This window comes from Haliaeetus albicilla, chromosome 17 (assembly GCF_947461875.1).
Source record: "Haliaeetus albicilla chromosome 17, bHalAlb1.1, whole genome shotgun sequence".
Lineage (NCBI taxonomy): Eukaryota > Metazoa > Chordata > Aves > Accipitriformes > Accipitridae > Haliaeetus > Haliaeetus albicilla.
Window position 1 is genome coordinate 11937743 of NC_091499.1, and position 26543 is coordinate 11964285.

Here is a 26543-nt window from a genome sequence, read left to right on the forward strand (position 1 = left end):
AGAATTCTTATAAACTCTTCTTCATGTAGCACTTGGATAATGAGTATGTCTGAAATTCTAAATATAGGGTAAATGTCACATACACAGGGAAGAATTCATCCATGAGATACATTACAGATTTATGATGCACAGCTCATTAGGTTTTGTTATCTGATTCACCAAGGTTTCAGTGAAGACAGATTGCCAAACAGGAAAAGAGGCAAAGAAAATCCAGTCAATTTATTCCGAAGGATCCATTCTTTCCATATGACATCGTGTTGGGGCAAGCTTACTTTAAATCAAGGCCTGTGCAGTTGGTTTATACCCGAGTTTGATTTGATGGTACTTAGCAGTCCTCATCAAATGGTATTTATTTCATCAAAGCAAAGGAAATACAAACTTGCCCAGAAATTGGAAGCCCCACTCATTAATCTAATGAGAGCTGTTCTTTCTTCCCTTTTCACTTTCATGCCTGTTGGGGACAAGAAGGCTCTTCGTTTTATCATCGTTGTCCATACAGCTATCCCACACTGCAGAATCCATGATGACTGCATTTTCGAAAGAATATCTCCCCAGGGACTGTAATTATTCATCTTTCAGGAGACACAAGATCTATAATACACAAGTGCTGCAGACAAGAACTAGTTTACAGGTTTATCTCATGACTGAAAGTATAATCCATCTTCCCTGGCATGATTTAGGAGGTGCCGCATAAGAAAAGAAAGAAAGTGGGTCAACCCCATTTCAACTTGTATTCCCTTGTTCACATAGGTCTTATTCTTTTAATTTCTCATTGAAGAGAATTAACGCTTGAATGAGCAGAAGAAATGGGCCCTATTTCCTGTATCCTGCAACACACCTTGTAGCCATTAGGATTGTACCTGCACCAAGTATGGACTCCCTGCAAGCTTTCTTTCCCCAGCAGTGACCCAACCTGACATCACCTCTGCTACGAGCAAGCAGAACAGGGAAGCTCTGCTTCTGATGGAGGTAGTGGCTTGAGATCTGAAAACATTGACATCTTCATGAGTTAAGAATCAAACTATTAATAGAGCACTTGACTGTATTAACGGCATTTTCCTAATGATATCGTGGTAGGCCTAAGCCTCTGAACAGGGATTCCCAAGCTTCTCATGTTTCCTCTAGTGAATGATACCTCGAGACACTTTCTGGTGTCTCATCCTTCTGCTTTTCCCAACAAGTCAGTCATCTCTCATGATGACCACAGAATAGCCCTGTAGCTATCACTGCAACTCCTTTCCCAGGAAAGTTTATTCTGAAGATGGGACTTAAGGTAGTTTAAGCTTCTTGGAATGTAATTCTGCATCTGGAGACACTGAAGATATGACATTGCCACCTCTCCATGCATCTCAGTTTGGAAGTCCAGGTTGTGTGTTTAGAAGAAAATCTGAATTAACATGGCTCCAAAATGAGAATTTGCCTGGATAATAATACAACGTGTGTGACCATATTGCTTCCTAAGCACTTATTTTTTCAACTTCATCCCCACATATTTCTTATTTCCATGTATGCTAAAATTTCCATTGTAAACAACCTATTCCTCTGTGTTTGTTCTCCCCACACCATACAATAACCACCTGTTTTTCCTAAAGGGTAAACATAGCTTGTCTTTTTCATTCTGAGACATAAAATGTTACTCAACAACCCCCAAAGATGTGCATTTTTTATACAAACCTTGCCCAAGTCTACTTTCTGGGGTCTTACATACAGCCTTGCTTGCTTAAAGGGCACCAAGTACTATCCAAAAAAGCTAATGAAGGACTGCTAACATAGCACAGGGTCTGCAACATCAGGTACATTAGGAAGCAGGCATCAGTCCTGGGTGCTCACATTGCCAAATAACCAGAGTCAGACAGGCAGGAACAGCTAAACTGTACTCTAGACATCTAAATTTAAGGATCTGTGTTTCTCCTGACACAGTGGCTGACATTATTGATTCTGAAAGCAACAGAAGGAGCATACCTCTCTGCCTTGCTTTTGCCATTAGAGATTAAATCAGCTCTGCTGGGTCGTTGCAGGTAGAAGAGACCAAAAAGCTCTTAACACACCAGTTCAAAATTACAAACAGCAGACCTGAAGGGCCTAAATCCAACCACTGCAACTTTAGCTATCTGAAGCTGTCGTTTGTAAATACCCCTAAAATATAGTAAGATGGATGGAAACCCTAAATCTAGGCTTCTTTGAACATGTAAAACCACATATCATTGTTGTTCCTTGAGGCTCTCTCTGATTTGGAACCTGTTCCCAGATTAAAGGCATTCCAGGTAGACAGTGCTGGTATATCAAGCCACCAGTCATTTGTTAGGCAGCATTACTGATTTTAGTAGAGAGTCATGCTTTGAAATCAGTCTCATGATCTGGCCAATATTTAGGAAAAATATCCTCATCTCTAATATTTATACCTCATTCAGTTTATACCATCTAAAGTGAACTAAGTTCAAAATAAATCTTATTTATTTTTCACCATTTCACATCAGTGAGTGAGCTGGCTGATTTATATGACCATTTGTATCACCACAGTGTCTAGGAGAACTTGCTCACAATAACTACTTTCATTTTCCTGGCTCATGTAGACTACCATGCAATTGGAGCTTGCAAACACCGCAAGGAAACAATCACAGGCAAAAAATAAATAGAAATTAATTAGATCATTTTCATGAGTCCCAAGACTTGCAACACACAAAAACAACCCACAACTAAATGAAATTTTGGGCCTCCCCTACTCAGACCATATCCCTTAAATTACATAGGTCTTCCAAAAATCTAACTAATTTATTTCTTCTAAAAGCCTTTTAGATTTTCAGCTCACCTTCATTTCATGCAATTTTAGGATGGTAAATTGTGGCAGGAATTGATTTGTCTGGACTCATACATTGCTAGTTCTCTGTATCTCCCTCCCATGTTACTATAGTTTCTCCCTGACACCTACCCTTCTTTGACATTTTTCTGGGAAGCTGACCACTGTGCTTCAATTTATTAAGCCCTCCCCATGAAGATACCAATTGCCTCCTGGCAACAGGAACATTATACGTCTTTGGGGGACGGCCGTTTTCAGGATTTTCTGAGTGAGATACGCCACTTGCTGTTAGCTCTTTAGAAAGGAGGACACTATTTACCCTTTCTTTTATCAAAATTATTTAAAGGCAGAAATTCTGTCAAAATGGTCACTCACAGAGAGCTGAAGAGCCAGTTTTAGAACAGACGTACATCAGTTGTGTCCTGGTTTTTCAGAGAAAAAAAATCTGTTGAAGGGGAAAAGCATACATGACTCTGTGCCTCTGATACTTTGCAGTTTTGATGATGAGATTTGCTTCAAGCCCTAATGCAGCCAGGACCCACAGACACCAGGGGCATGCTCACTGGTTTTTACATACTGTCCCTTGTTTACACGGAGGAAAACAGCAAACTTAGTCTTGCCAATGATTTTAAAGAACTGAACTGGGGTGTTGGGACACTATTAAAGGACTAGACACTAATTCATAGACAAATGTGCTCTTGATTCAAATCCGTTAGTGACAAGAGGTTGCAATCATTGCGGTGCTGAAATGTGCATTCACATGACTGTGTGAATTAAACATTTTTTTAAGACTATACATTGCAAAACTGACACTAACTGGACACCTCAGTTGCTGGCACCAGGACATAGAATGAGGAGTTAATGGGCAGAAAGGAAACAGAAAAGATGAGTAACAAGCCAAAATTATGTGACACTGCATCCGGAGAACTTGTAATCCAGTTCTGGAGTCATAAATGCTTAAATGTAAAGAGCGAAAGCTGAGACAGAAAATCCCCTGGCAGACATTAACTTGTGAAGCCACAAGCCTGCTTGTGCCAACACCACAGGTCCCATTCCTTTAGGACCATTTGCACACAAAACCTACCTCACAGCTTCCTCCACCGTCCCCTTATTGCCCTGATCTCTTGTGAGGACATCCCCAGCATGTCTGGCAAAGAGCAGCTCCTTGTCCGGGCAGGGTGTTATTCAGCTGCAGGTTTCCCCACTCCTGTGCAGCTTGCAATCTAATTTAAAAAGAAATCGAGGTTGTTATAATAAACAATAGCAGGGAGAGAGCAAAGGTAAATTGTAATGAACTCAATGCTTTTAGTGCCAAATAAAGCTCTTCATGCCAAAAGTTTCTTTCTGTTGCATGTTTCTACAGCATTGAGCAGGATAGGGCCCAGGTCAAGGACAGGATATTCTGCTAAGGAGGCTCTGACAGTGGGCAGCAGCACAGAGGGAGCTTGTCCTGGCTGTCAGGTGAGGTGAAACCTCTGGAGAAGCAACAAGAGGGAGACATTGCTCCTTCCCAGTAGCAATGCAGCACAACAGAGAGCCTGGGCACAGAGTGGGCAGCATCCAGAAATGTCCGGGATGATAATGAGGTCTGCCTGTAGCAGGAAGCAAAGTCTAAATCAGGGGCTTGGGGTTATAGAAGAAAGGAGGCTTTCCTAAGAAGCTACAGAGGACCATAAGGAATTCATAGATCTTGAGAAGCAGCTGAAAGTTGCTGGACAGGGGCGAAGAGTGAGCAACCAGCTTTGCTTTCAAGCCTTTTATTTAATCTGTCTCACCCATCCTGGTCTCACCCATCCTCACCATCTCCTGGTTGGTTCTGCTGCACTTTTGTTCTTGTTGTGGTTTGATTTGTTGCAAGTTTTTTTTATTTAGTTGTGCACATTTTGGACCTCGCATACCTTTCCTCTCTTTTAACATGCTTGCTTAAAAGAAAATGGGAGGTGGATCCTTCTGAAAGTGTCAGCTAATTTGGTGGGCCAAAGTAATGATACAACTGATGGAACCAAAACTAAAGACAAATCAAACAGACTTTGCAAGGCTATACATCAAAGAGCATGTAGCAACTGATGTGTAAGGTTTTTCAGTAGCTTGCCACTGTGAGTTAACAAGGTAATCGACTATATCTAGAAATACCCTCAATTTCACAGGCTTGTTGGATCTGCTTTAAATGGCAGATAACTGGAAAAAAGTAAGATGGAATGAAGTGTCTGTTCATGCATTCTTGGAAGACACAGTCCCTGGTTATTAAGTCAAAGACCCTATGTGGGGTGGTACAGTGGAAGCGATTTCTTAAGACAAAATGTGGGCTTAGATACCTTGCTGACCACCCATTTGTGGTTAAGTGAAAGGACATACATCACTGGAAAATATTAATAGCCAGTCTTCAGGGAAAAACAATGGAATACAGTCAGCATTAATCACATCCCTGACTCTATCTCAGGAGCCAAGAAGAGGTCATTTTTTTTCCATCAGGAACATCTTGGTACTTAAGGGAAAAAAATGCATTCACACTTAAAGGTTTCTGTGGTGTAACCATAGAGATGTGTTAATGTAATAATCACACACAGCCATGTAGGGGCTTGTGCTGTTTCGTGCAAAGGGAGTTAGCAAAGTCCAACCTTTCTCTATACAAACGGCCCCTTTTAAAAGTAAAGATAAGCAAATATGTAAGTTTTACAAAAACAGAGCTTTTATTTAAAATTTAATAAGCTTAGTTCCACTAAAAATTATTTTCTTTTTGGTCTAAATTTATGCCAGAATCTCCACATGGTGCAAATCAGTGCACCCAGGGCAGCTCTGGGGATTTGCACCTGCAAAGAAACCAGTCCATCACTTCCTTAAGGCTCTGACATTTTGAGGACCATGCTATGACACATGCAGCATTTCTAAAATGCCAGAGTGATTTCACTTTATCACTACGTGATCCTGCTAAGCATAATAACAAAGCTCGGTTTCTCCATGCACATGCAGTGTACATTTCAGCACACAAATTTATTTTCCTGCAACAACAATTTGCCTCCTTCTCTAATTTTGCCAGGAGTTACAATGGGCCTTAATGCATACTCATCAGGTGATACTGGCTCAGCAAATTGATTTGTTACAGCCTCTGGACAGGATCAAAATTCATTACACTAATCAGCTCCTTTGATAATTTCATAGAGTACTGCTCTCAGGCACCGTGTGGAACCACAAATACAAATATTCTTATTGTCCAATAGCTTTATACTATCTTGAGAGATCTTAACTGACACTTTCTTTGCTGCTGTGTACACATACACTGTTAACATTATGCTGGGCCGTACTGAGCAGGCATAGTAATACCGAAAAGAACGTGCTATATTTTCCATATTTGTAAGAAGCAAGCCCACCTCTGTGGGAACCCATCCCCAGCACAGCACCGAGACATCTGGTAGTTAACAGCAAAGCCACAAATCATCTCTAAACTCACCTAAACAAAGCCACAGCTGATCTAATCTATTGCTGGTGACAGTCCTGCTTTGAGTTGCTCTAGGTGGCCCCTAGCAGTCCTCCAGCAGCCAACAGGAAAAAGAAATCCTTCTGGACTTGAATGAACTGGGGGTATTAGGGAAGGGGGGTATTAGGGAAGGGGGGTGGGGAAAGAGTTTAAGATTAAAAAAATTACACAAACATTTCTGACTCAGCCAGGAATCTGTCCCCTTTAATCTTGAAAACATATTTCATTTCCAGCTCTCTGACATGTTCAAAAGCATTATTTCTCTAAAAAGTGAGAGCGTAATTACCTGTCTGGGCATGAAAAAGTATTATGCTACAGTTAGCTGGTTTCCATTCTGTATATCCACATAACTGCTGTGAGTTCATGATTGCCGATATACACGGTGTACAGCAACAATATGTTAACTTGTTCTTCTGTTCCTAAAAGCGTTGTTAGTTGTTTCTTTCCTGAACTGTGGCACCACAAAATAGCTAGTGTACTCACTGGCAGGCAGTGATCTGATCTTCCACTGCTTCCAGTTTACAGTAGCACTATTGGCTTATATCTGTATTTCAGCACTGAATATGCATGCACTGATAAGTACTGAGTGCAACGTATACAAGACTGCACTTCTACATGCCTCCAACTTCCTTGCCCTGGCAGTTGATGCCACATGGCTCTGAACTTTGCTTGGGCTATGCTCATTCCAGCATGGTTGCAGAATGAAGAAAATGTGAATGAGTTTTCAGAGACTATGCAGGGGTCTGCATAGATAATCCCCTTTCCCCCAGGTTGTTATGTCCTCTCCGGGAACTTCATTTAGCCAAAGGAGCTGGCATAAAATGTAGGCAACACTCAGCACTCTGACTGAGCTTCAATTCCTGTACATGCCACCAGCAATTAAGAGCAATAAGGAAAATCCTATTGAATAGGATAGGATTTTGAATAGGATTTTTTTTTTACTCAAGCGGGGAAGTAACTTTTTCCAAACTTTATTTTCACAAAGGTGTTTGGGGTCTTAATAGTGGCACCTGAAGGACTAAAAAGCAGAGAACTTGCTTCAGACGTAGGCATATTTGGGAACTTTGCACAGTCACATTATTTTGAGAGAACTGTTTGACGAATGAGAGTATCATGAGTGCTAAACAAAGGCGATCTGTTCAAATAATGTGACAGCCTGGAAGAAAATACCACTATCAGAACTAGTCAAGTGTGCATCCATCACAACTAATAGCTCGTGTCAATCCTCCCTGAGTGACGAGCCTTGAGCTCTGGGGCAGGCGGAGCAGCGCACCAGCCCAGCAGTGGCTGCGACAAGGCAGCACACCAGCTGGGACCTCCAGCTGGCCGGGGGGCTGCTGCAGCCCCAGGGGCTGTGCACAGGGAGGCACAGGAGCAGGACTGGGGGAGTCAGAGCGCTGATAAGGAGGCTGATAACGCATCCTTGAAAATATAGCTCACAAGCCAATGCTAAACTAACATGAGGAGCCAGTTCATTTATTACTTGACAGCTGTAATGGGTGGGGTTGGAGAAGAACGCATCTACGGGTCCATGAAGAACTTGCACTGCTGCTGTCCAAAAGAGCCTGGATGATATCAACAAACATAAAAATATTAACAGCACTGCAGCTCTGGCAATTTTCTTTAAAAAAAAACCCGAAACCCCAAAAACCTTAGCTGAAAAAGCTGCAGTGGGAGAACTGTGAATTTCCTTACTTTTCTTGGTTTAAGTCATGCCCAGTTCAAGTTACATGAACACATGTATCTTGGTTCTGTAAGGGTTTTGTTGTGGTTACCAGGAAAAGAGAAAGGAATGACTGTGCTGGTGATTTTTTTTATTATTATGAAATAAAGGGTTAATGACTATAAAAGATGAGTGACTTATAGAGAGAATAGGTGATATTTTTCCTCATTTTCCTGACTACTGTCCCTGTAATCATGTAAGTAATTGAGCAGAGACTGCACCAGCCCTTACAATCCCTCTTCAAGGCACTTAGAAGGGATGAGAACTCATTTTGTCTCATTTGCAGACAAACTTTGCAATTCTGAAGGTTCCTATCCCAGAAAATCAGATTTATGAGATAAAACAACCATAGCGGGAATGTGAGTCTGATGGAGGAAGAAGGGAGTGAAGGCCGATTAGGTTAATGGTGTGTCCACAGTGTTAACCATGTTTAAACTGAGGCCAGGGGACAGGGCAATGTCCTGATTGCTCCCTCTAGAAAGAAAGTGGAGGGAAGGGAGAAAGATAAATCCAAAGAAGGAACATGGTGGAAATGGTGCAGAGCAAGGTAGAAAGAGAAGGAAATATAGGAACAGAATGGAGGACGAGAAAATGCTGCACCAAAAAGCAGGCAATGATCTGCACAATTTCCCATGCAACAGGGATTGGTCAGTCCAGCTCATGATTTGTTCTTCTACCCTTCTTAACCACACAGCGTGCCCATTCAATGCATTAAAAAATAAGATGTGTTTCTTTATTTCAGGTGGGTTTTTAAAGTTCAAGCCACCTTTAAAGTGCATTAGCAATCCTTTAACACCTGACAAAGAGGAAAGGCCAGCTACAGTTCTTCCTCCCCAATACACCCAGTCTTCTCTGCCCCCAAAAGTACATGGTAAGAGGCATTCGAATCTCTACGGACCATTGACTTCAATGGGCTTCGGATTGCTTGAGCCATTCACTTTTGTATTCTAAAGAAACCAAGAGAAAGTGCATGAAGATCAGAGGCAGCTAAACGTCTTTATGTGTAAAATAACTTGAAAGGCAGGGCTTAACCCAGCAAAAGGGACAGAAAATTCACAGTCCACCTACTCTATTCAGCCATAGATTTGCAATTGTGCCACTTGTGATAAAACTAAAAGAAAGTTAAAATTACATGGGGAAGAGAGGAGGGTCATGAGTCTGAACTAAAAGCCTGAAAAAAATAATTTCAGGACTTCAACTGTCCCAAATGATTTCCTTTTAAGACTGACAGGCTGTGGTGTTATCTTATTCTAATTTTCTCCAAAGGAAAAATATGACACTGTATTAACATTAAATCAATCAGAGGAGCTAAATGTATCTGTATGCACAACATATCTGCATCTCTCTGTCTCAGAAAACTTTCTACCCCAACTGAGCACCAGCTGGAAGAGAAACTCTTGCAATGGAGCCCTTTCTGTTTAATCCCTTAATCTTCTCAACATCCTCAAACAGTAGGGATTCTCTCTTAAACCCGACTGGAAAGTAACATCTGCACTGTTGAAAGATAGGAAGCACCAGAAGGCAAGCCACTGAGGTCTCAGCTCCCTCTCTCCCACTCAGTAGTTTTCTCTTGAAGATGCCTGTTAAGGACAGTTTCTATTTAATGACAATGACACAGACCAGGCAAAACCCAGGGGCTGAAGTATTTTCTATTCCTGAGCAGTTGTGCCTCCCCATTCTTATGCTATAGCAAAGGCAAGGGAACTTTAAATGCCAACAAGACCACAAAGATGGATTAACCCATAAGTGTTGTTATGCCCTGAAAGTTACTAGTTTTCCTCCCTTCAAACATCCCTTCTTATTATTCACATTTAGTATTTTGATAGCTTAAACCACAGTGATGTTCCTCTCTTTAACTTGTTCTGACTGTTATTCCTGGGGCTTGCAATGCCTCTTGTAGATTTGAGGTTAAGCGACATGGTAGCCCAGATTAGTTGAGGGGCCGCCTCCCAAACGCTAGGCCCCAGTTACATGGGTCTCCTGGTTAACCCAGATTTACAAAATCCTGTGAGAAGTCAGGCACAGCACTCACAGTCTGGCTATGTGTTCTTGCAGTCTAATAGAAAGAGGAAAACATCTCTCTTGAATTAGAATTAGATGCAGAATGTGTATTAATGTGTAGAATTCCTATGTATTAACGTCTTCTAAATCCCAAATCACCCTAGTCTCAGATGACCAGGTGGGTCACCAATGTCACTTACTTCATTCTGGTGTGTCTTTGAATATCTGACTTGTTTCCTCCCTGTCCCTTTTCCCCCCCTTTTTCAGTTCTCATTATGCTACAGTACAATATCTGTTGCAGAAAGGAGAGGTGACTGTAGCTAGTCTTACACTGTTAGACTGGCCTGGTTCTTAAACAGCACTCACAGCCAATTAAGGCAAACTTTTTACCGATGCCCAAGAAAATTTTCACAGAAATTCTCCACACTTCCTTCTTTAATAACCCTCCAACTTTACAATAGTAATCACTTCCTCTGGAAAACAGAGCCTGACCCATGCGATACTTTAGGGTAAAAGCTGCTTTTTGGAAGAAATATGAGATTGGGAGTCAAAATCAGGCATATGCTGAAAAGGCCAGGTGCACAGTGATAAGAACGCACCTTTTTGGTCCTTGACACTTTCATTCTTCCATCTGAAGCCTGTAATTTATCATACGATGTACTGTGACTTCTGGTGAGGATTAAACATAAAGAATGCTCTAGTTTTGCTTTCTGGGCTCAGAATCTGTGAGTTGTTTCATGGTTGCCGTAAAATTGGTGCACAGGCCCAGAGCCTCTTTCAGTCTCGGCTGGAAAGCTTCTGGCTCCTCACCAGGATGAGATCTGGCCGGGAACCAGTGAGTCACTGAACTGCGACATCACAGAAAAGATGCTCAGGTGAGACATTTAGATGGCACTGCAGTGCTGGTCCAAAGGGATATTCAGGGGACTGGGGACCTAAGTCCACAAGCAGCCCTGGAGCCCTGTGAGCATATGTAGGGCAAAGTGCCTGTGGGTATTCTCTTCATTCAAGTGATGCTGGTAATAGCAACCACCTCCTCTAGAGAACACACCTGACCTTCCAGGTTGTGTATGCCCAAAACAGACCAAAGCCTTGAGGCAGACCTTCTGATCTCCTCTCTCTTCCAGCTGAATCCGACACACAGAAGACACCAGAGTATCCCAGACTCTCGAATCAGGTCTTAATAAAACATACAGATAATAACTCAAAGATAGGTAAATTATTTCAATGGGGAAAATTCAGGTTGAGTGGGTGAAACAGATCAACTAGAAAGGCTGGTAAACAACCTTCTCTTTATCCACTGGGTCCTGGAGAGGTAGGTCCATTCCTCCAGTCCTTGTTCAACTTTCAGTGGCTTCCTGAGCCAAAGAAATCCCACTAAGGTTTGGCATTAAGCCTGTTCCCCTGTCACACACAGGCCTCCTTCTTCTCTCGCGTGCTTCTCAGTCTGCCCCCTGCTTGCTGCTCCTTTTGCCCACTGCCCACCCCACCCATCATCTGGGAAGGCTGTATCATGCCCACCTCTTCTTAGGGAAAAAGCAATTGTCCTGCCTTCAACTCCTCTCCTGAGGTTTTGGCTTGACCCAGAGGGCAGCAGTGAGGAGCTTCTCACTCTCATAACCTCTGTAACATAAGGTACAATACACAGTAGTGGGCAACAAATAAATTAGGCAAGGAATACTTGTGTTCCAAGGTTGTGGTATACTCCGCTGTTTTTATGTCTGCAGTGTTTCTAGTGGGGATCTTTAGAAAGCCAGAGTTAATGCAATGGTTCATGAGAAATGGAGTGCAATTAGTGAAGGCTCCTGGAAGCATGCAAGGCAGGAAAATCAATCTTTGCAAACCTTGGCCTTAGCCTGGAAAGAAGTGGTTTATGATCATGAGGCTTTTTGACCTGTCAGCATCATGGTAGTATATAACAAAGGCTGCTGCCATTCCTCCCCGGAGCTGCATTCGAAACAAGAGTGGGTTAAGGGGCAGAGGGCACTCTATTGCCCCCTGAGCTATCCAAGTGCAAAAAGAGATACACTGCATGGCCAAGAAGAGTTTGTAAAGTAACAGCTTAGCACTGTTGTTGACACATCAGCGCAGTGAGAGTCCCCATGCTGTTGCATTCAGAAGGTCAGGTATCTTCCCTCACTCTATCTTAACCAGGAGGCTCTGTGGTAAACTCTGATTTGTGGTCAGCATCTTTTCATTTCTGTCCTGACGCAGATCCTGAGTCTTTGCTCCAAACTGGCATGAGATTGGAGGGATCAGAGGCCACTTTGCTCTATTGTTGGCAGCTAGGTGCAAGACTGTCCAGGGAGAGGTGGGGTGGAGGCGTTGCAAAAACAGCAAGTCTCAAAAATTGATACCTTTACCTGGGAAATCCTAAAATGTCACTGTATAATCTGATGGTGCCAGGGACACACAATACACTGCCCTTGGGAGCTGACAGCTCTGCTCTGCTGAGGGCTTTAGTGGAATAGCAGTCAGGTAGTGGTGTAAGCATACGCACCTCTCGCTTCCAGTTCTCTTGTTCCCATTGCTTTGATTTCCAGGTTCAGTACTTTGAGGCTAAGGATAGAGAAGAACAAGTTGTGAGAATATATTTCTTTTTCTTCCTTTCTTTTTTTAAAATCAAAATCCCTGCAAGTGTGCTGAGAATGGGGGGGTTCTTCTGCACCATTATTACCGAGACCACTTGTGACACTTTCTCATTAGCCTGTGTAATGGGAAGCCAATCTGCTGCTCAGGAAGCAGCACTGCAAATTATTTTCAGCCACAGATGATGCAGCCTGGCTTTGAACTGCTTAGGCCTTGTTGTAACAGAAGCATCGGCAATATTCATTTAATGTGCATTGACCTTTCTCTGACCTGGGAGACAGAGGCGTCTCAGGCTCTGGCTTATCACCATGCCTTTTTCTGTAAAGGTTTCTGCTTGGCAGACTACAAGAAGGAAAATATTAAATTCTGTCTGCAAAAGGTGCAAAGTTTGTTTGGCTCCAGCACAGCTGGGAGACAGAAGCAACTTGTTTATTTTTCCCCTGCTGTAGCCATGCTGAGGACACACGCCAACTTTTGAACCTTAAAGGGCAGTGATATGGGGTGAGGGCAAAGGAATAATCTGGACAATGGGTACCCCTGGGGCATTAAAAATAACTATTCCAGTCACCTTCTGTTGCTGCAGTAGGCTCACACCACTTGTCACTCACCAGGAGACCTGTATCACACAGGATGAACCTGGGGATGGCAGGAAGTTCCTGAATGTAGACAAATCCATCAAGTCTCATGCTTTGGACATGAAACTCTGAGCCACCTCCTGCTCCTGAGCTGATATCGCTTATATGTGCAGTTGCAGAGCCACAAGCTTTTCATTTCCATGTCCCATCACAGCAGAAGAGGGACTGGGGATGTGCTGTGATATGAATCTTTTGGCCCCAAAGAAGCCTGACATACTACACAGTAGCAGGCCAGCACTGCCATAGGACCCAATGCACCAAAATCTGAGCATGCACAACACGGTCATAAATGAGGAGAAAGGGGAACATAAGACAGATGTCAAGGGGCATGAAGAAAATTTGTCTTCCTCGCAAACCAACCAGAACTCAAGGGAAGAGATCTTGAAGAAGCAGAACACAAGATAAAAGATTACTGCTTGGCCAAAAGCATAAGACTTCATACTTGAGTTGAATAAGACTTTGTTGACAATACTACACAAGCATTATAGTGCCCAGCTGGGCTGACCATGTCTCAAGACCTGATGGTATGGTTTTATCTTATTTGCCATTAGAAGGCCACTTTTATTATAATTACTCCCACTCCATCTTGTTTTATGCCTCCTTGCTCTACAGATTACTCTGAAAGTTGAGAAAAGCACACTGCAGTTTCAGTTACCTCATTGGAAGAAGGTCTTTATATTTCAATTTCCTTCTTGGCCTTTCTTGCTTCTCCAGTTTATGGATTGCTGACCTACTCATGTGGCCTTTGCTTTGATCTCTGCACTATATGCCAGGGCTTGACAGAATTCACCCAAGGAGCAAATGGGCATTTGTCAGAAATATCTATGCAAAGACAGAGCAGGATGAAGCCAGTGATGTCTCAGAGAGCCTGCCCTGGATGCAAAAGGGTTGTGCCACGTTGAACTACTCTGACATCAGTTGTCACCTTGGCTGATCACGCAAGCAGATGTTGGACTGGTGCTCACTGCAAAGGAGCTGTGAAGAAAGGTCTCACTTCTCCAAAGTGCTGGCCGATTAGCTGCAGGGCTGTGAACTCTTCCTCTAATATATTTGCACAAACTGTGAGATTTAGAAGGGGTAAGTGTTTCATTCCAGCTATTTATCCTACGCAGAATCAGAAACCCAGAAAGAAGGAGCTAAATGTGTTTCTGGCAATAAATCAGTTCAAACAAATTGCAGAATCACAGGACAAAGCCTTGCTGTACAGAAAGCCCGAGAGGGGACAATACTAGAGCCAATTGCACTTACCTGCTAACCCTGGCACTTCTAAAGCTCACCTGTCAGTGCTACTGCTGGCTGCTTTTTTTGACAGCAAGCTTGAATGTTTACATAAAATTGATAAAAAACAAGTGTTTGTACCATTAATTTCTGGGCTTTGTATTTCTGGCAGTTTTGGTATTTCTCCTCCAGTGTGCAGAAAGCCCCTCCCCAGTTCTGTAAAGGCTCCAAGTTTGATCAGTTTGATATAATCTCTGCCCTCTGTTCTGAGATCCCCTCATGGGTCCTTGCCCCAATTTGAGATCAATCTGAACACATCCTCTGACAAAATGACTATACCCGATCTCAGCACACTCCTGCTCCACATTCTGCTAAGTTGATTATAGAGCTAATTGGACACAGGGAACAAAGCAATTTAACTTCCCTAGTAGATGACAGCACTGAAATGCCCAGAGCCATTGAGAGTAGCTCTATGCAGGAGCTAATTTTTCCACCTCGCTTACCACAGGCAGCCTTCATGCACTGGAAGTTTTAGGGCAATACTTTTCATCAGAAAAGAAACAAAGTGTTCAGAAGCACACTGCGGCAGCCCAGGACATTAATTTGCTCACTCTCTAATCCATGTCGAGGTGCCCAAATGGCCCTTTTCACCACTGGGAAACCTAAGAGCCAGCAGCATTACAGCTCCTAAGAAAAATGATGCAGAGGATGGAGTAAGCCCACTGCCATTCTCTAAAGATAGCCAAGGAAAACAGGATGAGAATGGTAAAAAAGGAAAAACTGAGCATTTAGAGAAAACTAAGCAGAGGAACAGAGGAAGAAAGGCAGACAAGAGGAGAGACCTCTCCTTCACTGAGATTGCTCCTTCCTGGGCATGTAGAGCAATGGCACTGAACAACTTTGGGAGGAGCTTTCTGATCACCTGGCAAGAGGCTACTGAGCAAGGGAGGAGCCGAAGGCTGCTCCTGAAGTATACCCCTGTGGTTTCTGAAACCCTTCAAAGACTTGTTTCCTCCTGGTACTCAACAATGCTGATTCCCCATGGGTGTGACAGGGACGGGACCTCTTTTTAAAAATCTTTAGCTTCTTGAAGGTCACCTCAAACACCACTTTGAAGACAATGACACAGGTAAAAGTTGTTTCAGCCTCACCCATGGGCTCCAGCAGAAAGAACAGCAAACCCTATTTTCTGTGGTACCAAGGAAGTGCTCCCTTGTGAAAACAGGAGAGCCTGTATACCCAGAACATCTCAGCCCATTGTGTGACTTGATCCCCGCTAGATGCCTAAGTCCTATTCATAGCTATCCTCCTGCAATGGGTGCGGGGCTCTGTGGGGAGCAGGGGCAAGGTCTCCTTTCCCAAGCACTGCCCTAGGAAATGCAACCTGTTGTGTGTCAGCATGTCACCCCCTTTCCCAAACAAAGAGCAGCTGGGAGAAAACCTCTACCCCTAAATGTAGATTTATTAACACTCAGCACCAGGAAAGTCAAGGTCAAGGGTTAAAGCTCGCCTTTATCCATCACCTCTTGATATGACCTTGGTGGGGCTTTTTGCAAAGAGCAGGGACAGTTGACGCCGTAATGAGCTGCTCTTCCCAGGAGACCCAGCATGATGAAAAAGTACAGAACATCCACCTTCATGTACCAGTGCAAGAATACAGGTTTGATTGGTAATAAGTTTCCCATTAAAAATACATGGGAACTTACCTTGGAGAGACAGAGAGTAGACCCCACAGGATAAAAACTGTTCAGTCAGCCTTTAATGAAGGCAATTACATCCATGTATTTGAGGCTTTCCTTCCTCATTCTTCTCCAAAGAAAACAGGCTCATTTCATGGGGGAAAACTAGAATGAAAAATAAATTCACAGCTGTTGCTCTTTAACTGGGTCAATTATATTTTGATATTTGAATGACAGTGTTTTTAATACAACTAAGATGGTGCATATTTAATATTAGCTTACATGCAGGTATAATAGCTACTTTTCAGAATGAAATGTTTTTTAAATTCTGAGGAAATTAATAGTTTCTAAAGAAACAAAGAAAATACAACTTGGGTGGTCACTGAGACCATTAATTTTAGTAAGTTATCTAATATACTGACTCATACAAGGAAGGATCTAATGCTGTTTTATCCTGAGGAACTATGGAGGTATTTATTAATCTCTCAATCAAGACTGGATGTCACAAGTTTTGTTGTTTGTTTGAACTTAAATTCAAAACACAGTAAACAATCTGCTCTTCAGGGCTCTCCTTCTCTTTTTCCTGTCCCGTCCCTCCCCTGCAAACATATATGGAGAACCTGTAGTAGTTTGCTCAGTGGATCTATGGAGTTTGCTCAGTGGATCTATATTTCTGACCTTGAACTCCAGGCTCATATTCATAACTGATGCAATCTGAAGCATGGAAATTCACAGCAGACAAAACATCCTCTTCTGCTCCACTGGTCCGCTGTTACTACTGACACTGACACAGAGCCTTTATATTTATGCAGGTAAGGACAGGGGAGAAAGCCAAGTCAGTCACCACTCCAGGCTGGAATGATGCCAAAAAATACTGGCATTTCATGCGGGATAAAGGCACAAACACTACACACATAAATCAGTTTACACCCCTGTTTGCTATCAGATCTAATCCAGCAGAATTAAATTGTTCTCGCCTGTGAACATTGCACATTTTACCTTCTGTGCAGTACAGCATCTTCTGAGGTGAAGTTAGGGATGCAAATGGAGTTCAAGCATCAGTCTTAGAAAAGGGAGGTGCTTTGGAGTACTCAGCTCATGGTACCTTTAAAGGTGCCCAGCAAGTTCAGAGCAGACACTGTAAAAACCAACTCTTTTAAAATTGTCTCCAACTGGGAAGCAAAAGACAAAGGAACCGTAGTTACTACCATTTGGCCTTGGTTTAAAGACCTGAACTGAGAACACGGTATCGTGTGAACCATAACAGCCTCATAAACTTAAAGCAGACCTGGACCTGCAATATGCCTAGCAAACGGCCAGAGATGCAGGGACTGTCATTTCTCCACCCACTTCCAGCAGCAGCACTGGTGAAAGCAGAGGCACAAAACATCTGCCACAACATGTACATGCTCCCACCCCAGGAACCAGCACACTAGGTGGTATAACAAACTATTAGACAACCCAGGCAGAAGCCCTGGGCCAACAGGGACTAAAGTGGCACTGAATCTCAGCTGACTCTAAAGCTGGGTAGATTTGGACAAATGGTTGTTTGGCTTTTTTGCCTTTCTGCTCACTCTGCCTTTCACTCTACCCTTCTGGGAGGCAGCCACAGCTGGCCACCGTCATGACACTGGGCTGTGTTCCCCTCCACCCCCAGAAGCTGCAGGGAACTGACACAGGGGAGCTCCCTTGGTGGCACCCACCAGTGCCCAGCCCTGCCAGGACAGGCTTTGGGTTCAAATGACATTAATCTGTGAAATCCTCTGATTTCTCTCCGGGCACCTTCCATGTTGTTTAGGCAAAGTGCCTCTCTCAGAGCACTCTATTCTTTCTCAATATTGCATTTATAAGAGAAATTTCCTTACCCAGAACCAGCAGATACTCCCCCACTCCACCCTTCCCTATCCTCCTCCCTGCCCCCATAAAACTATTATTTAAAAATAGGAAAAAATACTCTGGCAAACAATCCTCCCTCCACCCTCCCTGCTATCTGTTTAAATATCCTTGACTGCAAGACATTCAGTACAGAACAGTCATCAATTTTTAATTCATTTAATCTCTTGGTAACAGTGTTCTCGTGAACTGAAGGGCCCCTGAGGAAGCTTCAGAGAAACCTCAGACTAGTGTCTTTCACTGGATCCAGGGATGAGATTTTGTGGATAGAGTGGACTCTGTGCAACTGTATAGGTTAATGGGGAAAAAAAAAAAAAATTTAAACCTGAGTACCTTTCACCCCCAGACAAATCAAAACACATTGTAAACCAGACCGCTGTACCCTAACACAGCACAGAGTGAAACAAGCACCAAGGAGAGAATTCCCTGCGTCAGAGTTGTTCATGATTCAGCAAACTTGGGAAGGAGCCCTCTGAGTAAACATGTGGGTTGTCTGCACTCCTGGTCCCGCTACTGCTTCATTCTTGTTCCAAGAAGCTCAGAGAACATCCTAATACTCTGTCAGTAATTAAATTCTGCCTGCTTAAATGCCCTGGAAGTCTCAAGAGGGGATAGTTTTTCTCCTCAAGCCTGTAAGCGTGGGGGAAGCTAATACTGTATCTGCATTGTTCTCCAAAAAACCTATCTTTCAGGAACGGGCAAAACGGTATCTGTGTACAACGTGAATGTTAATTGGCTCTGCAGGTGCTTTAGGGCAGGGAGCAAGAGGATTCTTGCTTATATTCAATCATGTCACATAATAGTAGCACCCAAAGGCCCCAGTAAGAAGTGGCTTTTGTTGCACTGCTGTGTTACATGAAAACAGGGAAAGAACATATCCATGACCCCAGTATCTTGCAATCTAATGAAACGGGTTAAAAAATAACCTGTAGCTCCAGTTCTGTGACAGCTAGAAATAATGCATTTTTATCTGAACCCAAGCTTTCTCATCACCGAATGTGTAAGAACTACACAGTTCTCTGCAGAGGCTTTTGGAAGGGGGAACAGGTTGGATCACACTAGGTATGACAACGAACTTAATGCATACATATAGCCACATCACCTCTATAGCATCCAAGCAACACAAAGTGTGCATGCACGCATAGCTCTGGATATCCAAAGCGACTGCCCTGTGCCACTGGATATCACAGGCAAATGCAATGCTAACAAGGGCAGCAGGAGAAGGAAGCCTAAAACCTTCAGCTTCTCTTCCCACCTCCCTCAGCCCTTGTCCCTAGTAGAGATCCCTGCCCCGTATTTCATTACCTTTAACACCTGGCAAGCTGCTCTGTAGGGATGGGCATGGCCTAGTCCTGCTTGGCTTCTAGAGGTCGATGCTGAGTAGCTAATTCAGGCAGACCCAGGTGTAAAGAGACCGTGACCTGTAACACTAAATCACACAACATAATTTCCCGTCTTTCCACTTGCACCTTAACGTAACAGGCAGTCTCCTACTATAATGACAGGCAGCACAAGAAGACAAGGCATTACGCTACAGAGCTACTCAGTAAATGAGTATGTTTTTCTCAGGCTCCTTGAGATTATGCAATGCATAGGACATTTAGGGGTCTATTTTCTTCCAAGAATAGTGACTAGAAAATCGTGATGCAAAATGTGGCCTTAATGCTTAGCGCTAAAGCCCTTGTCACGACACCCTCTGGTAGAGCTGCAGCTCAGCCAGACATATGGCTGCTGGGACAATATGCATAGTTACTATTTCTTGCAGAGACTTCCCTTAATTTGTGATGCCTTTCTCTAACCAGGTTATTTGTCACTTGCCAGCAGCAACCCCTGATTCTTTGCCCGTGAACCTCCTGCTCTGTTTCACACTATTAAGAACATTTTTTTCCATTCTCCTGTCAGCAGAGAGTGCTGGTGATTAGCACTGCAATATCTGGTCCCCTTTATTGAAAATGTTAATCCTTCCTTTTGCAGGGTTTCTTTAGCCAGGGGTGTTAATACTTGGTTAATAGAATCAGACTGTCTTTTTCTTCATCTTTTGTGTGCATGTATGTTAAGGAGGGATTTTTTTTTTTTTTTTTTTTTTTTTTATCTTTTGGTCAGAATTTATTATAGTCTCTCTTTTGATTCTTTTTTCTCCAGAGGAGCTGCTTTGAGTTTCCTTGCTTTTTTGCCATGATTATCTTAATGCTTTTCTAACATTTAGCACCAGAACACTCATTGTTCTGTGTCTTTTCTGATTTCTCCAGTCTTTAAAAGGTGCTTAAGAGTGTGTCCTTGAAGGAGGAATTACCTGTATTCATCATCACCCCTCCATACCTCAACAGAAAGAGGACTGAGAGCTGGGACCCTTCCCTCACCTGCTGCACAGATAAGGCTTTCTTCAGCATTCCACAAACCTCCCTTTAACCTGAAGAGCCTTTCAGCGTTTGGATGGTAAATGGCATCAAAGATCACCACCCACTACTCATAAGACCTTCTTCCACGGAGAAAGCATGATGTGAAGCACGGGTCACCAGTTGTAACTTCAGGGTTCACAGATTCTGTCCCAGGTGAAAGGTGAGGCTGCCAAGATCCAAATGCAGACCAGAGAAGGCTGCAGGATGAAGCACAGGCAGTTTTCTGTTGTGTTACAGAGCTATAGTCTTTTAATGCTAATCAGGTAGTAGTTCGATGAAAACTCTTCTTGTTTTGATGTGAAGAGCACAGATCCTATCTCCCACAAATTGCTGTTGTGATGACTCTCTTTAAAAGGAAAGGCATCACCTGGAGCAATGTAATCACCAAAAGACGAAAAGTGCCAAGTCATCTGAAGCCTTGTCTCTCCTGATTGCAATCATATTTTATTCTCAAGTAAAGAGAAGCTGCTGTGGCAGTGGAGCTAGGAAGCAGTGGCTGTTCAGCATCTGTCCATTGTGGATATGGGACTCCAAGACTGTTTTCAAGGTAGCCCCAGTACACAGATGCTCCCCCACTGGAGATAGTTTCAGCAGGCACACCTAGAGCTGGATGGAGCTATGGGAACTGGTTGACTCCCTCCCTCCATCTATCCAGTCAGCCAGCTGAGGAGGCCAGGAGCAATGGGAGGACAGCAGGGGCCTTCCTTGCATCTTCTACAAGAGCATGAGGTTGTCAGAGTTGTCATTTTACTCCTTCCTTCTAAATTCCCATTAATATGTCTGTGTCACAAATAAGCCACCCCTGCCGATAAAAACGTGGGACAGTGTTGCTCACAGAGGCGCACAACTCCTGGTATCTGACCCACTTCTTAGAAATGCAACCAGCTCCTGAAGACCCCTACCACCACTTCAGGTGCCTGCAGAAGATGCCATCCAGTGGCAGGAAGGTAACATTACAAGGGCAGGCAATGAAATTGGCCTTTGACAACACCATCCTTGAAAAACTTCTATCTGGTCGTGACTTAACTACATAATCAAAATACTCAGGATGTTTGTGGGCTGTGGTGAAGATTTGAGTGACATCCATCTCTAATTATGTTAATTGGGCAGCTTCTTTTTTTTCCCTCCAGAAACCTTCAGGCTTTTGTTTGCAAGGAATAAATAAAGAGGGATTAGTTACGTTTATCTGTGTTTTCCTAAGTCTTTACAGAATAACTGTTATGTGTAATTAAGTAATTTGACTGTCCTTGACCAAGCTGATAGCAGGTTACTAGACATTACTTACAAGGTCCCATTGCATTTTAAGAATAGATTACATGGATCTGGAATTTATTGATTTTTTTTTTTTTTTTTTTTTTTTTGACAGGAGCAACTGGAAATAATGGTCTTATGAAGGTGAAAATGCAATGTGCTTTGACAAGCTGTCTTTATCGAGTAGCATTGCTTGGCTATATGTCTGTCTGCTCCACAAAGGCTCTGCATTGAGCCAGAGGCATAGCAAGTCTCTTCATTCACAGCTTTCCCTTGCCCAGTGTCAAACATGCACTGGTGGGATATAGTCAGGTAGCTTTGCTAAGCAATATCATCCTGGATTTGTTCTCTGTGATCCAGTTAACTGATATGTAAATAATTCACACTCTTCGAGGATCCAGCTTAGCTGCTTCCCCTATGCTCTGCTGCCTTTCAAATCACTAATCCCTTCTCTTAAAAATCTGCTTCCAGTGAAGTTTCCCATATAATTGTCACCACAAATTGATGAGTTTCTCTTCAGGAACCATGAAGCACCAATGTGCAGAGAGAACGTAATACCATCCTGTCTCAAAATAGATTCTCTTGTCCAAGATACAGATACCATTTCATTTACCTACTTCGAAGGTACTTTATTGAGCATGCTAGACCCTTACAGATTCCCAGGGAATACGTTTTCCTTACAACAGAGACTGCATACTCCACCTTAAAATTTACAAATCTTATTCCACCTGTGTCTTTCAGGTATATATTAATTTAGTACAATCACATAAACATACTTCATACTAAACATACACACCACTCAGCCAACAGAAACTGGGGATACAGCCAAGAGTCGTGATCTGGACAGTGCCAAGACGACAGGCAGCACAGAGATAAGGGGCTGCTTCCAAAAGAGATTTTGTAGAGATTTTATCCCTGCCAAACCCTCCTCCCAACCCTGTAAGTAAGCCATGATGGCTATGTCTTTTTTAGTATATGCAAAACCTCTGTTCCCAGAAATTAGAATGTGGTTGTGATGTTTCTGATTCTTGAGGAAACCTAAGTGGATTTCCTCAGAGCAGTAAGCTGCACTCAATGATAGATGCCAATGCACAGACAGCGTTTTGGGTATTTTTGGTCGAGGTGGGCATGGGGCAGCCCATGCCTGTAGATACATGGACTAAACTGGTCTAGCTTCCTGAGACATGGGATTTCAGGGTTTGTTTCTCTGCCAACCTGGCCTGGCACACAAGCAGCAGAATATGCTCCAGGGAAGGCACTTCAACAAGTGAAGTGGGAGAAGGTGGGTTCCCCCAGTCCAGTCTGGGGCAGCCACAGCAGCAAGCTGGGCTGAAGCACTGGTTACCCACTGCTTTGGGTGAGGTTTACCAAGGTGGGATGAGCTGACCCTACCTGCTCGCTGGCATGGCTAAAGGGCAGTTCTTCTCCCCACTCCTCTCCTCCTCCCTCCCCTGCTTGCATTTGGATGTGTGTCTGACTGCTTCCCTCAAGCCAGCTCTGACTCTCAGTCTGCCCTTGGTGAACTGATTCAGCTCAATAAACTGGCTGAAAGATAAATAACTGTGCCTGTGAAGGGAAAAGGGCAGGACACTCAGTGACAGGGAGAGGTGGCCCCAGAGACACTTCTTCAGGCTGTGAGAGTGGCCAGCCTTGACCAGTCCTCCCCTTCAGATGGGCCAAGGAGGGACGAGCAATCAGGTTTCTTGCACAGGCTACCTTGCTTGAGGTTATGTATGTGCCCTGTCCCTCTACTTGCATCCAGGCTGGCAGCTAGAAGCCACCAGGGAACTTCACTTGCCCCTCACACACTAGACAGACCATCTTCAGCATGAAGGCACCTCCTCTCCTCTCTTTCCTCTCCCACATGCAGCATCACCAGTCCTTACAGCTTGCCAGAAGTCCACCAACAGCAGCCGTAGTTGTGCCACCTTAGCCTGTATTGAAATGTCCAAGTTTTATTCCCACTGAGACATATGTGAGAGTTTCATACATGCCCCTGAGGGAGGATGCTAATTCTTTAGCTTATTTTGGGAGTTTTTGTAATACTGGGCTAGCCTTTGTCAAAACCACAAATCCCACAGATTAGAATATTAGATACGTGGTCCTTTTTCATCAAAGGCAGCTCAAACTTAGTTCAGTTTCTTTCTTCTCTGCCATGGGGAAATGCAAAACTTGTTTTTCAGTAGCCGTCATTGCCCCTTTGTTCTGTTTGTAGAAAGCAAAATACAAAGAATCCTGAAGAAGCAAACAACAACATTAAACTTTTTTCATATTCTTATGACAAAGAACAAGCATGTCAGAAACCTTCTGCTTTTTCCCTTGGAATCTGCCTTTTTAAGTAGGCACTTCTTAAAACAGTATAAAAAAATAAAAAGCCCTCACTTTGTTTCCCTTTTAAATTGGAATGGGGGGACACTCACACAACAGAGAAGAAAAGTTCATTTTCTTAAATAGTCTTTTACAACCAGCAGCATGGCAACTTAGAGCTGACACTGTCCCTTCAGGTCTTTGGGTGTTGGCCAGTTCACGGTACAGAAAAAAAAGTCCAGTGTGTTTGGATTCCTTGCAACAGCTTTTCGAAGCGGTTGCTCCTGCTGTTTTGCGGCTGCTGCCCCATGCTTCACTGGAGAGCACTGATATCCCATGAGCTGCTCATCTGCTTCTCAGCCCTGCGCGCTCAGCCAGGCAGCCTGGCAGTCTTGCACGAGCACTGTGCAACGCTCTGGTCTCCTGTGTGCACGCTTGCCCTGGCACCGTACATCGACTGCATCCCCAGCATGCAAGCTGACACGGCAATGGCTCTGTACTCAGATGTGGATCCCCTGTACATTGCTCCTTTCATCTCTGAACCCAGACAGTTGCTCCCCTTGGCCGGCGGTCTCTCTTGTAGTGATATGTATGGGATATCACTGCTGGCTCAGGTTCTTGTCATTGCTGGTTGGCCATTTCTCCCCAGGCAGTATTTTGCAAGGCTGCCAACCCTTACCTGAGCCCACCCTGTTGGGTTCACCCTCTGCTCTCCTCACATGGGGAAAGGATGACCGTCACTGAAGCACAGCTCTGCCATGAGCTCGAGCATAAATATAGCTTACACTGGTCAAAAACATTCAAAACCACCTCACTGTGTCTCATTTTTATCACACAGACTTTCTTTCCTTGGCTGCCTGAGAGCCTCGTGGAGCACAGCGGTTAGGCTTTAGTTAGTCCCTGCATCTCCACGCTTTCACTGAAAAGCTCCTAAACTAGGAAGATGCCGTGCAGCAGCTCTTTCTCTCCAGACATGTAACCTGGGTCTCTTGACCTCATTCTCAATGGAATAGAGGCTATCTATAACAGATTTTTCTTACATCTGATTGCTGTCTGTGTGGAAACTTCTTCTGTAATACCTTCTCCCCATTCAGTTTTTAACAGATTTGGACACAATTCCACCTTATTCAGAGATGTATCATCATTCCTTCAGAAATTCTAGAGTGTTTGAGGATAGCTTTTAATTTGGAGGGCTGCAGAAAGCATTGGCTCTCTCCTGGTTTTAAGCTTTCAGCTGGTGCAGCGATCACAAATGAACAAATGGATAAACAGAGTTATGTGCTTCCTGACAGCCTCTCTCCTATCTAGAGACAGTTCCACCTTTGTAAAGGTTTTGCTCCTGACAGAGATGCTTTACTCCAATATTTTTAATGAGTATTCATTACAACAGTTTCATCTGTGAGTCCCTTGTATATATTGGGCACTGTGGAGATTTAATGTAGAGAAAGGAGACAATGGACTGAATCCCTGATGAAAGATCAAATATTTGTAGTCTCCTAAAACCAGAAAACCTCATTTAGTTCTTCAGCTTTTCTTACATGGCAGCACCCATTCTGTTTTACATGGTGCCAACAAGACACTTAAAAATTTCCTGGACATAATAACCCTTTCTACCTTGGCAGCTCAGCAAGAACAGCTTTCTCTGAAATCTCCCAAATCAATTGACTTCGCCAAGTCTTTTACTTTAGAAATCCTGCATAGTTTCCAGCATTTCCCCACAAGTGATACCAAATTAATGCGTTTGTAGTCTCCTGGTGGGTCTCTCAGCCTTTCATTGTCTTATTAGGCACACTCTGGCCTGCTGGGAGAAATGTACTGCATTGATAAAGATGTTGGATGAGGTTCATTTCATGTCCCACATTCCTTTTGCATTGTTGGACTCATGCATGTCAAAATGTTACAATGAACATGGCTAAGATTAAAAAGATCAAAGTCTTTCAATATGGGCATATCTCCCTTTGTGATTAATCCAGTGTCCTACATGTCTTATGAAGTCAATATGCGTTATTCCAAATCTGTCTTGCATTTCAGATCTTGGCCCAAATTCAAAAGAGTGTATTCTTAAAATATATTTGGATGCTTAATTGTACATGAAAATAAAATGTTGGTAAGAGTAATTTTGGACCCAGCAAATCTAACTTTATGCCTCTCTCAAATGATCCAAAACAAAATGGTATATGAAATCATTACATTTTTAAGTAATGGTATTCTGTGCACGCAAGTGCTTTTTGAAAGCTATTTTCTCTGTCATATGTTTAGAGTCACTGTCCTTAAACAACAGATTTTCTTAGAAAGAACAGCAACAAACAGGGTTTTGTTCTTTTTCTAAACAGTTTCAGCTCCATTCCTGCCTTGTACTAGAAATTGTTTCTTTTCCAGGTATTTCAGTAAATCCCAGAAATAACTAATGGTTGCACCCCCACTGCACATGAAAATGCTCACACTTCACTTTCCACACTCTTCTTTTGGCCAGCAGTCATGCTGCAAGTATGACAGAGTTCATCTTCCTTCAGAGAGATGCCTTAATGAATCAAAAGACCAAGAAACCCCCCCACCCTAAGCCTCAGACAAAAGTT

The 26543-nt window shown here is 43.3% G+C and overlaps 1 long non-coding RNA gene across 1 annotated transcript in view; it reads left to right on the plus strand.

Annotated features, from left to right (window-relative positions):
* The window catches only part of LOC138689609 (uncharacterized), a 74024-nt gene extending 52435 nt beyond the window's left edge, over window positions 1-21589 (plus strand). Inside the window, exon 2 of the long non-coding RNA XR_011328528.1 lies at window positions 20260-21589. This is a non-coding gene — a long non-coding RNA (uncharacterized lncRNA). The remainder of the gene's footprint in view (window positions 1-20259) is intronic.
* The last annotated feature ends 4954 nt before the right edge of the window (window positions 21590-26543 follow it).